We start from the raw sequence: 13,311 nt of genomic DNA, 5'->3' as shown, positions 1-13,311 counted from the left end.
TGAAGAGAAAGTCTATTGACAAGCTTAATAATCTTCATAGCCACAAGTCCTGAGGATTATTCACGTAAGGAAGAAAATGCAGTGACCAGAGATGTTTACATATTGCTGTTTATGATAGAGAAACTCAGAAGCAAAGGGATTGGCTGAAGTCAGAAAAATTGACTATCAATGCAGAAGAATTATTGGAATTTAGGCTGCAATTGGAAAAGACAGAAAACACTGGTTAGAGGTGTCCATTTGTCTACAGTGAACAGAAAGAAAATGAACCGTGTCTGGTTTCTCGAAGTTCTGGGTTCCAGTGGCAACCCTTGCCAGAGCTTGCTGGCGCCAGGCACTTCAGGCAGCATAGAGCCTCCAAGACCCCCTTTGTCCAGTTTGGAGCTGTGCTTCATACCACATGTGCTCTGTGAAAACTGAACGATAGAATCCTGGTGAAGTCCTTGAACAGCAAACCCGGCCACAGGAATCCTACCTAGTGACAGTCCTGCAACCATTCTCTGTTATTGTAGTCTATCACATTGAAAAGAACGCATGTTTGTGATAATAGAGTGGGCAAAATGTTTGCTTAGGGTTTTGTTTTATAATATTTTATAATTTTTAAATATTAGCATTTTCAAGGATATATCACTCAGCTGAAACATTTCCCAGAGTGAAATCCTTCCAGAACTTCCTTTAGGGTGGCTGAGATGATTTCACAACCCCACCACATTGGTTCAGAATGCCCACCCTGAACTAGAGAGTTCACGGGCCAGGCAAAATGATCTCCTTGTATCCCTATCATCTATGCATCTGGCTTAGAGAATATGCCTTTTTAGATGTCTGATTATTCCACACCTGTGAGGATATAGTGTTGCTCCTTGAAAGCCAAATCTTGTTTGAAATTTCTGATGTCAGATGGCCCTTTAAAACATGGGCAGCCTAACACTGCTTCAGAAGGCTGCATTCACAGGAGGCCACTTCCACCTGACCCGTCCAGAATAATGTGTCTTTCAGGCCCTGGGGCCCTGAATGAGATGCTCTCAGTTCTCCTCTGTAGGGTGATTATTCTGAAAATCTGCACTGTCCACAAGGCCTTCTTGGAAGCTGGACTGTAAAATGAATCTTTCTGTCAACTCAATCTCCTCTCTCTATTTTATATTTCATTTTATTTTGGTGGCTGCTTGGCTAAGAAGCAGAAACCTGCACGGACCCTGCATTCTGTGTGCTTGGATCCTAACTGTCAGCGACTCTCGGGACAGGAGGCTGAGAAAGGTTCCTGGTAGGCCTGGGAATTGTGAGAACAGCAAAGAGAGGCATCATCTTAATGGGGGAGGCAAGGAAATAAAGTGATGGCCCAGAGAGAACAAACCCCAGGGCGTGAGCTCTTAAAATGGTCTGCCGATTAGCTGTGCAAAGGATGCCATTAATCAAGTCTCCCGAGGCTGCCCTGCTGCACCCCTGGGGAGCAGGAGCACCTTCCTGGGAAGAACAAGTGGCTTCTATTCCAGCACATGGATCCTGTGACAAGAACTCAGTTTAGGTTTGAATAAAGAAAAGGGAAACATGCCAAATAGCTTGAATGGTACAGACATCGTTTTCCAGTTTTTAAACAGACAAAACTTTCTGAAGAACAAGCTGTGAATAAATGAGTAGATGATCTTTTCTAACAATTTTAAAAATGTAAAGACAGGATTTCATGTATATCAGACTAGCCTCAAATTTCTGATCCTCCTGTCTCTACCTCCTGAGTGTTAAGATTACAAGTCTGTGCCACCATGCCTGGTTTATGGATTTGGGGGTTGAACCCAAGGCTTTGTGCATGCTGAGTAAGCATTCTGCCAACAAAACAGCATCCCCAACCCTTAAAGACCAATTTTTAAAATTTCTTCTTCATTTTCTCCTTTCCTGTGTGTTCAGAGGGTCACATGTGTGCACCTGCCTGTGGAGGCCTGAAGTTAATTAAGAGTCTTCCTCCATCACTCCTGAACCTACACTTTGAGGCAGAGTCCCCCAGTCAAACCCAGTATGCCCAGTCTTGCTAACAAGCTTGTTCCAGGGATCCCTTGTCCCCTCCTTCTGAGGTAGAAATTACAAGCAGACTGCCACAACCACCCGGTATTTACATGCATGCTGGGGATCTGAACCCTGATCCTTTGGCTCATGAGGAAAGGACTTTAACCGCTCAGCCATTTTCCCCAGTCTAGATTTAATTCTGTAAAAGCAGTTTTGGAGTCACAGAAAAATTAAGAAGACAGAGGTCTCCCATGTACCTATCCTTGTACCCTCTGCCATTATCAGTTTTCACATGGTGACATTTCTTACATTGACTCTACATAGTCACCTAATTCCCCAAGTCCCTTGGGTTTATAAGGCGCACTCTTGATGTTGTGCATAGTAGGACCAGGGTTCACTCTCCGGGTTGTATGTAGCAGGGGCAGGTGTATTCTGGGTGTTATATGTAACAGGATCAGGTGTACTCTGGGTATTGTATGTACTCTGGGTATGTATGTGTATTGTCAGGTGCACTCTGAGGTTGCACATTCTTTGGCTTAAGTTCCTTGGGCCAGTTCCTAAGAAGGTTTCTTTCCTTGCTGAGTTTTGAAAGCTCTTTGAGTATTTTGGGTAACAGTACTCTTCCAGATGTGTCTTTGCCAAATATTTTCTCAGAAACAAGTTTGTAACTTTCTTCTCATTCTGTTGAACTGACTTCCACAGAGCATTGTGTGTGTGTGTGTGTGCACCAAAGATTGGTATTAGGTGTCCTCCTCAATTATTTTTCATCCTAATTTTTGAGACAGCATCTCTCTTTGAACCTGGAGTTCACTGATTCTTCAAAACTGGCTGGCCAGCAGGACCCTGGAACTGCCTGTCTCGGCTTCCCTAGCACTGGGGGTTCAAGCAGGCTGCCATCTGGGGAGTTTTCACCTGGGTGACTGGGATCAAACCCAGGGCTCACACTTGCAAGCACCTCACCTACTCAGCCATCTCTCCAGTCCCATAAGAAGTTTTCTTTTTAATTTTAATTTAGTTTTTATTTGTGCATATGTATGTGTGAATGTGTGTATGTGTGTGCATACAGACATGAACCCACAGAAGACAAAAGAAGACATCAGATATCCTGGAGCTGGAGCTTCCAGAGGTTGTGAGCCATCCTATGTGGGTGACTCAGGTCCTCTTGAAGAGCAGCAAGTGCTCTTAACTGCTAAACCATCTCTCTAGCTCTAGGAGGGTTTTTTTAAAAATAATAAAAATTATTTTAATGGTTTTATCAAGTACCTCTCTCATGAGTCATGCTTCTGGATTTGGACCTAAAAGCCCAGCCTGGCAGCAATCACCTAGATTATCCTCCATTATCTTCTAGGGCATTTAAAGTTACCATTTTTCTTCAGGCTGGTGAACCTTTTTTGTAGGAATATTTTTGTTTGTTCTTTAACAATTCCATACATACATACAACAATTCTTGATCATTTCCTTCTTCCTATCCCTCCACAGAACATCCTCCCTGACAAGATGATCAGCTTTGAGCCAGTTTTTTGTTGACGGTTATGATATAGTTAGTGCTGGTTTCTTTCTCTTTTCCTTCTGGACACTCAGCTGTTCCAGAACCAGAGCCCCATTCATGTTGGGCAGGTCCTGTCACCTGACCTACATCCCCAGCGCCCAGCAGGTTTATTTTGGAAAGACTATCATTGCTCCATTTTATTGCCATTTGATCAACCTACTGTATGTGAGTCTACCTGGGAGGCCCGTACTCTCCCAACCATCTCCTTGTTCCTTGACATTTCGTCTGGCTTCATTTTGTCTTGACCTCACTCACGGCAGTCCTAACCTTTGTTCGTTCCCTTCAGAATCATGCTGGCTACTCTAGGCCCATGGCCTCTTTAGATGAACCTCCTGGCCACTTGGTGGGCATCCAGTGATCAAGTCCTGAATCTCTGGGATTTCGAGTGGAGTCTATCGCATCTATAGGTCAGAGTTTCTTAAACTTTTCCTATTTGCATCTCCTTTCACCACAGGATCTAATGTGACACAGGTCTATAGGTATATACAATAGGTGTACAAACTGAACATTTAAAGATTTAAAACTCATAAAGAAGTTCATTGTGAAAAACAGTTCCAGGCTGGAGAGATGGCTCAGAGGTTAAGAGCACTGGCTGTTCTTCTTGAGGTCCTGAGTTCAAGTCCCAGCAACCACATGGTGGCTCACAGCCATCTATAATGAGATCTGGTGCCTTCTTCTAGCATGCAGGCAGAATACTGTATAATAATAAATAGATAAAATCTTTAAAAAAAAAACAATTCCTTGGTACACAGATAATTATATCATTCATGAAAGATGAAAGCAAATTTATTACTAGTGAGATTGATTTCCTTGTTTGTTTATATATAAAATTAAGTCTTGGCTGAGTATTTGATACTGCTGAGGGTCGAGTATCTTCAATATTTTTCAGTTAATTGATGTTTTGATTTTATAACCATCAATGCTGAGAACATGACTTTGCATAAACACATAGTACAAAATGGCAGATGTTTAAGGCCATTTCAAAAACTGTTGGGAATTCTGTCTTTAATCCTAAGCCAAAATTCACTTAATGATTTTAATGAAACTCTTCAAGTCAACAATTCAAACAGCAATTTTTCAAATTGGACATTGTAACAAAATTCAATCTGAAGATACACTGATTTCATACATGCTGAGGAATGATGGCAAGAAAATATTCAGTCTCTGTTTCCTGAAATTAAATCATTGTTTTCCCACAAGGACAAAATCTTTGTATGTACTGTAAGACCACCACAGTTCATAACCTGCAATGGCCTTGAATCTGCATGGAAGCGTCTCAGGCAGTGCTGGTGTTGTGTGGAGGGACATCATGCACAGTGCAAACCGCACAAGCTGTGTGTTCAGAGCCAAGGCTGCAGTGATGTCACATGGTGCTGTAGGTCAAGTGGTGGAGAGTAGAGAGATTGGCACTCTTATCTCTTGTCTCTCTACATGGAATGTCTCCTCATTCTTCAGTTCTTAGACTTCATTCACTAGGGTTTTACCGTCTTCCTGATATTTGGTACGTATTTAATTGTATTGATAGCCAAGTATTTCATTTTAGGAGGTGCTAATGTGAATGGTATTGTGCTTTTGTTCATTGAGACAGAGAATGTAAGAAAGCAGTCTGTTTGTATGCTGACCTGCATCTCACCGCTTACTGCAATTGTGATCAGCCCCAGGAAGAGCTTGCTGATTCTAGTCACACAGGATCATGCTATCGGAAAACAGGGTTTTTCTTCTTCCTTTCACTGTCTCTTTTCTTTTCTACTGAATTAGCTAGTAGTCCCAGGAATGTTGGAGAGCGGTGTTGCTCACAACACCGTCCCTGCCTTGTTGCTGATGTTGGTGGGAAAGCTTTAGCATTGTGCCCTGAAGTGTGAGGCCACTGTGGGTTCTCTGAAGCTGCTCTTACTAAGTTGGGAAGGCCTCTTTTAGTCCTAATTTGCTGAAAGTTTCCTCATGAATGGGTGTCAGGTTTTGTCAAATGCTGATTTGAATCTTTTAATATGATGATATAAATCTCCTTTGAGCCTGTTCATGTGACTCATGAACTCATAAACTGATTAAAAATCTTGAGCTGCCCCTGACATCTGAGTTGTTTGTCAGAGCAGATGATTCTCTTAAGCGCTGCTAGGTGTATGTACAAAGGTTTTGTTGAGGATTTTTGCAACTGCACTGATGTGAGATATTGTCCTGCTGTTTCCTTGTAAGGAAATTGGTGTTAGGGTAACTTCGGCCTTGTGGAGTGGGTTAGCAAGGAGTCCTTCAGCTCTTGTCCTCTAAGACACTGCAGATAATCAGAGTAATGCCTCCCTTGTCTGGTGTGATTCTTTCCATTTGGGGTGATTATTAATTATTGATTTTTTATAAATATGAACTATTTAGATTACATATCCTAATAGCATTTTTCAGAGATTTTCTGAGCATAAATACCTCCAATCTTCAACTCAAGTTGTAAGAATTGGGCAAGTAGCCAACATTTTGGTTGGACAGGAGGTCATTAGTGTACAGATTTTCACTATGTGTAGATGTAACCATCTTGTTAAAAATGAAACACAGAGCCAAATACAGAGTTAATAGCCAAGAAGTCAGAGCAACAGCTGAGATCTGAAAACCTTACCCTTCACTGCTGCTCTGTCTTTCCTCTCCACAAGAGACCTACTTCCTATGTCCTGTCTTTTTTTTATAGACTTTTTGTTCTGCCTTCTCATTGGTTGTAAACCCAACCACATGACCTCCTCGTCACTGCCTGTCTGTATAGACCTCCAGGTCTTCGATGGTTGGTATTGAGATTAAAGGTGTGTGTCGCCATGCTGGCTGTATCCTTGAACACACAGATATCTGCCTAGCTCTGCCTCCCAAGTGCTGGGATTAAAGGCATGCAACCACAACTGCCTAGCTTCTGCTAGAGCTTGCTCTGACCCCAAGACAACTTTATTAACATACAAATAAAATCATATTTTAGTACAAATAAACTATCACCACAACTATAATCATATATTTTCTTTTTGTTTGTTTGTTTGTTTGTTTTTGAGATAGGGTTTCTCTGTGTAGCTTTGGAGCCTGTCCTGGAACTTGCTCTGTAGACCAGGCTGGCCTCAAACTCACAGAGATCCTCCTGCTACCTTTGCCCAGCAGTCCTACATTTTCTATGGTATGCTAGAGCACCTTAATGATTGAAAGCATTTTTAAAATATCTAGTTCCTAGAATTAATCCCATGACATACAATTCTTCCATGTGTTACACAGACTTTGCAACCTGAGGGGCATTTCCAAGATGCTTTTTCTGCTAGTATTAAATGTCCCTTGCTCTATAGTTAGCATGTGTTAAACTTTAGAAATAAGGAAAGAAATCTTAGAAAGCTTTATTATAAAATCTTCTAATTGGCCTTCGAGTCAGACAACCTAAGTTCCCAGCTTCCACCCTCTACTGACCACAAGTTAAATAGGAGCTTGGTGAGCCCCTTGTCACCCTGGCTTACAAAATGTTCCATAAAGGCAAGTCTGTGATCCCAGCTACTTCTGAGACTGAGGCAAGTTCAGTAGTAGCCTGAGCAGTTCAGTAGGACCCTGTCTCAAAATAAATGAGTAGGATGGGGAATGTAGCTAAGTGGTAGAACACTTACCTCGCATGTGCAATAGCGTAAATTCAATCCCCACCGCTACAAAAGGGATACATAAATAAACAACAACAACAAAAATAACAGCAACAAACCTAAAACATCCCATAACGGCCCTGGTTTATCAGCCCGACATCCTATGCTGTCTTTCTGTTCTGATAACTTGCCCAACTCTATCTCACATCCATGGTTTTATACACACTGTTTCTATGCTGAGAACCAGCTTATCTTCTGTGTCCTCAGGGGGACCTTCAGTGAAACCCCAGACTGACTTAGGTCATCACACACTAGCTCTGGGTGCTACTTTTCTGTAAAGATACATTAGCAAATGTTGATGGTTTTTTCAGTAACTACAAACTCCAGTGGCCAAGGTCTATGTCTTCTTTGTTTAACATCGTGTCCTTCAGCTTTTCAGGGGGCCTGCACACAGAAAGCACTGGTTTAAATGTGTTAAATGAATGTATCAGTGGAGCTGGTGGTGTCCAAGGTCTGTTTCTACTTTTGAGGAGTCTGTGGTGCTAATTGTGTAAAGCACAAACACACATTGATTTTATTAGTGTGCCTTTGCTTTTGAGTAAGGAATGTCTGCTTAAGCGAGCTTAGGCAAAAAGGAAGTTATTGGCACAGTGCTGTCATGAGTCTGAGAACCTAAAGGGGGATTGCAGAGACTGGGAAGGAAGTTCAGAGAGTCTGACTCCAAGCCCCTTAGATCTTATAGGAGGTTCTGCTGTTCCTTGTTCCCAAGTGGACAGCATTGACATTAGAAACCTTCTCTTCAGGGCCGGCAAGATGGCTCCATGTGGGAAAATCTGCCCCACAAACCTAATAACCTGATTTCAATCCCTGGAATCCATATACAAAGCTGGATGTGATGGCATGCATCTGTAATCCCAGGACTCCTGCAGTGAGAAGGGAGATGGAGACAGGAGAATGGCTAAGAAGTTCAAGAGCCAGCTAGCCAGGAGTACAGCCTGGCCGAAACAACAAGACCTTGACTTGACAAGGTGGGAGAAGAGAATCCACTCCTAAAACTTGTCTGTCACCTCCACACATACTCCAGAACTCATACACAAAACAAAAATAAACAAACAAAGCTGCTTAGGGAAAAGGCCTGTGCTGAGCCTTGTTGCTCTGGAGAGTTTCTTCAAGTCCCCTGTCTCTGCCACACACGGATACAGGGACTCTGGGCTCTTCTTGTTGGTGAAATTATTGATACCATAGCAGGGCTAAGAAAATAGGGATGACTTTATGTTACCAGAACCTTGGTAATTAACATCTCCCTTTCATGGAGGAAATAAAAGCTTCAGAAAAGAGCTTTATACAGAAGGTTTTGGAGGTGATTAGGAATGGGGGAATGAAGGAATCCCCAGTCTTCCCAGTGACACCTGAACAACCCCCACTGCCTCTTCAGAGAGAACTTAAATCTTAGTTATTTGGTTGGTGATATTTATGTTTTAAAAACCACACACACACACACACACACACACACACACACACACACACAGGACATAGCCTCCAGGCAGGTTCGACAAGAGAATTCCTTGAGACAGCTCGGATATTTACCATCCCATCCTTTCTAGGGACAAACCTTGTCCTGCAGAACTCCTCAGACCTTGTGTCTAGATGATAGGAACACAGCCTTGACCCTGGAGAGATGGCTCAGCAGTTAAGAGCACTGGCTGCTCTTCCAGAGGACCTGGGTTTCATTTCCAACAACCACAGAGCAGCTCACAACCACCTGTAAATCCAGTTCCAGAGGAACTGACGCCCTCTTCTGGCCTCTGCTGCAGCACACACACACATGATGCAAAGACATGTGTAGAAGCACACTTGCCCACATAAATATGAATAAATAAATCTTCAAACAGCATTAAATGAGACAAGAAAGAAAGAAAGAAGAGAAGAGAAGAGAAGAGAAGAGAAGAGAAGAGAAGAGAAGAGAAAAGAAAAAAGAAAAGGCAAAACAAAACAAACAAAGCAAAAACACAGCTTACAGACCTTGGTTTTGTTTCTTTCTGTTAATGCATCCTTTGACCTGGGATACAAGAGAACCAGTTCCTGAAAATATTGTGACTACATGGATGGAAACTCTAGAATCAGACGACTCAGCATGACAGAACTGCCAAAGGCACGCAGGTAGCCCTTTGCACCCCGGAGGACGCGCGGCAGCTCTTCCAGAATGGCTTTGCTCCCTGTGAAGGGCCATCTCCCGCCTGAGCCCTCTTGCGCTTCATCAGACTTCCCTCGAGGCGTTTACTCTCTCCCTTTCTCTGCTCACTCCTCCAGACCCGGCTCATCTTCACAACTGTAGCATCTTCCCTGGGTTCACTTCCTGCTGTGACAAACCACTGGAAACCTCACGGCTCTCAGCAACGCCCATTTTTATATTACAGGTCCACAGACCAGAGGTCCACACACTGTAACAGGTGGTCTATTTCCTGTCTCTGTTCAGGCACCCTTGCTTTTCTTCCTGACCCCTTCATCCACCTTTAAAGCTGGAAACATTTGGCAAGACTAGGTGGTCCGAGAGACTCCGATTTCAAAGTAAGCTTTTTGATTCCTTGAATTCCTCTTTTTCATGAAAAGTAAATTCTTCATAAATTCCAGGGATCAGGATGGCATCAGAGAAATACCCCTCTAGCACATTACCCAAATCAGTAGCTGAATGATCCAAAGAATATTGATATCCATACTTTTTAGACAGATGACTCTGAGGAAAATAAAATAAAGCAGATTTTTCTGAAATTAACTTGTTTTGTTTTGGTTTTGGAGACATGATTTTTCTGTGTAGTTTTGGTGCCTGGATCTTGCTTTGTAGCCCAGGCTGGCCTCGAATTTACAGAGATCTACCTGCCTCTGTCTCCCAAGTGCTGGGACTAAAGGCATGCGCCACCACTTCTGGCCCAAAAATTAACTTTTTATAGTCACCAGAAGACATAAACTTTGATTGTCCTGATTATTTTTGCTACATCAATTTTTTTAAAAATTTTTAAAATCATTATTATTTTTGTGTATGAGTGTTTTGCCTGCATGTATGTCTGTGTACCAAGTGAGTACTGTGCTCACAGAGACCAGAAGAGGGTATCAGATCCTCTGTGACTGGAGTTATATGTGGTCGTAAGCCATCATGTAGGTTCAGGGAATCAAACCCAGGTCCTCTAGAAGAACAGCCAGTGCTCTTAATCACTGAGCCATCTCTCCTGCTGCTAAACACTGGATTTTATTGAAGTAAGACTCACACTTGTTGCAATGTAAAAATACTTGATTTATATATGCCTATATAAATGTCATTATAGGATAATCTTTGAATAGAATAACTAGGTGTCAGTAGTTCATGTGTGTGTGTGTGTGTGTGTGTGTGTGTGTGTGTGTGTGTGTGTGTCTGTGTCTGTGTCTGTGTCTGTGTCTGTGTTTTAATGTGTATGAACATTTTGTCTGCATGTATATCTGTGGGCCATATGTATGCTTGGTACTTACAGAGGTCAGAAGAGGGTGTCAGATCTCCCAGAACAATTGTGAGCTGTCGTATGAGGGCTGGGAACTGAACCTGGGTCCTCTGCAAGAGCAGGCAGTGCTTTTAAGCACTGAGCATCTCTCCAGCCCCCTGTGGTCTGCTTTTTAATAGATGACTTCCTTAGAAGAGAAGCTAATATCAGCAAGTCAACACACTTCTGTCCTATTTTCTCTTTGGCATAAAAAAGGGGGAGAAGCAACCATCTACTAAGTATGGTATTGAGCTGCAGTTTTAGCTATCAACAAGTCCATGAAATGGAAATACAGGCTATGAAAATATAAGAATGGAAACTAATAGTGCTCCCATTATTGTGGCTTACTATAATTCACTGACTAAGGAATTTAATAAAAATTTTAAAAAATTACATTTCCAAGTAAATATATGTTGGAAAACATAGGTTTTGGGTAACCTGAACCTTAATTGACAAATTTCTTAATTATTTGTCCTGCTTCTAGAGATTAGCTTGGTCTCCCAAACCTTACCTGTTTCCCAACTTCTGCCATGCTTTGTAAGCATACTCCCCACAGTTGTTAGCATTTCCACTTTACATTTATTAAAGCCAAGGCTTAGAGGGTTAAATAAATTGCCTGAGGTTACAGAGTTGGATATCATGGGTCTGAATGTCCTCATTCCACAGTTCACGAGCTGCTCATCAGAACATGGAATGGTACACAGTGACATTGCACAGCAATGTGGGGTTTGGGCCAGGATTGGGTTCTACATGGCTTCTCTGCTCTTCTTGGTACCAGTTACCCTGCAAACACAGGCATCCGTTCCTCAGTCTCCCCCAGCCTACTTCCTTACCTCTCAGGAAAGGAGAGGAATTGAATTGTTTATGGTTGAAAAAGTCAGATTTGTAAATATGCAGTAATATCATTCTGAGGGCAAAGAGAATGAAGTTCCTAGAATAATCTTTTTTTAAAGATCTGGGGTCTGGAATTGCTGGCTCGGTGGTTAAGAGTATTCACTGTTCTCCTGGAGGGCCCGAGCTTTGAATCCAATACCTATATCAAGAGGCTCACAGCCACTCGGAAATCCAGCTCCAGGTGATCTGACCCCTATTCTGGCACCAGCACACACATGGTATACACACACACACACACACACACACACACACACACACACACACACACACACAGATCAATATCAGAGATTACATACTAGTTGTTGTTCGTAGAAAAATGATATTTTTGTCTTTCCCTTTGTGTGGGAGATTAAATATAAAAAGGTGACTTGTGGACCACGTTCCTACTAAACAAATTCTTATTAAAGATTTTTCTTTTTTCCTCCCCTCCTCTTCCCTCTCTGCTCTCCTCCCCTCTCCCTCTATCAACCCCCCTTTCCTGTTCATCAACCCATGTGACTCAAGTTCCCTAAAAGACTAAATGGTCATTGTATGAATATTACCACACATTAATTAAAGGTCACTCATTTAATTATGTAGGTAAATTAAGAAGTTTTCTCTTCATTATTTCTTCCATGGTTCCTTCTGAATGCACTGTGCCGTCTTTGTTAAGGATTTCTGGGGAGTCTGGAAGCTTCAGAACATGTGACATTCACCTGCAGAATTCTCAACATTAACTTTAAGTCTGATGTGCCATAATTATGACTTAAATAAAACAGAATTTTGTCTGTCTCTCAGCTAAAAGTCCAGAGAGAAGCAGCATGGACGTGGGAACCCTTTTCTCCAGATCTCAGTTACCCAGGTTCTACCAGCTCACAACACCGTCTCTAGGGTGTTTGCCTACCCCTGTGGTCCATCATAGTGATGTTCGCTTTTCTGCTTCCGCACAGCAGTGAGGTGAAGGTGATGGACGAGAAAGTGAAGGAAAGGCTTGCAAAGCTGTGCACTTGTGTGTGAGGAAGGCCGGCAAGCTACCTTAGCACATCTGTCTAAACCTGCGGCCTGCACTCAATTCCAACGATGCAGAGTTGCAAGGGAAGTTGCCTTTGATAGCTACAGAGTCTATGAATAAGGACAACTGCTCCATACACTAGCTGCCCCTTAAGTCTCCGAAGGACAGTCATGTGAACATGGGGATTCAGGTCACTCTTCACCAACCAGGCAGGAATCCAGCTGACATTAGAGCTTTATGAAGAGGTCATTTGTCACAGACTATCCCTATGACTGGCTGGGTTGCCACTTTTTAGAGGAGAACTGCCTGTTTCTGGAGGTGTTTGAGCAGCATGTGGTTATACCCTCTCAGGGACGGCGTGGAGAGAAGACAGGACAGGGCAGCCACTGAGGGGCATGCTAGACTAAGCCTGGGAAATCTGTTATTTCTTCACATCCTGCGATCCTGTACAATGTCCTCTTTGATTACAAATATTAAGAATTTGAGCCATCTCTTTTCTTGATTACTTTTGTAGGAACCCATTAGCTCCAATGATTTCTTCAAAGAGCCAACCTGGGATAGTCTAATTTTCTCTGTTGTATGATGGTTTCTATTTCATTTCTCCTTTGATTTTTTTCATCCCTTTGATTTGATTGGGTTTTATTATACTCCTCTTCCGGGTACTAGAAGGAAATGCCTAAATCATAGATTATCAACCTGTGAGAAAGTAAATGCTTTTGTTAGCTCCCAGTCAGCTGGGACAGAATGGTGAGGCCACAACACACAAGGCTCTAAGAGGTGTTAGACTAGATGACCCCG

The 13,311-nt window shown here is 42.5% G+C and overlaps 1 protein-coding gene across 1 annotated transcript in view; it reads left to right on the top strand.

Annotated features, from left to right (window-relative positions):
- Positions 1-13,311, top strand: part of Ncald (neurocalcin delta) — a 180,014-nt gene that overhangs the window by 72,843 nt on the left and 93,860 nt on the right. The gene's annotated exons all lie outside the window — the stretch shown is intronic.

Source organism: Onychomys torridus, chromosome 16, assembly GCF_903995425.1.
Source record: "Onychomys torridus chromosome 16, mOncTor1.1, whole genome shotgun sequence".
NCBI lineage: Eukaryota > Metazoa > Chordata > Mammalia > Rodentia > Cricetidae > Onychomys > Onychomys torridus.
This window is presented reverse-complemented; position numbering and strand designations above follow the sequence as displayed.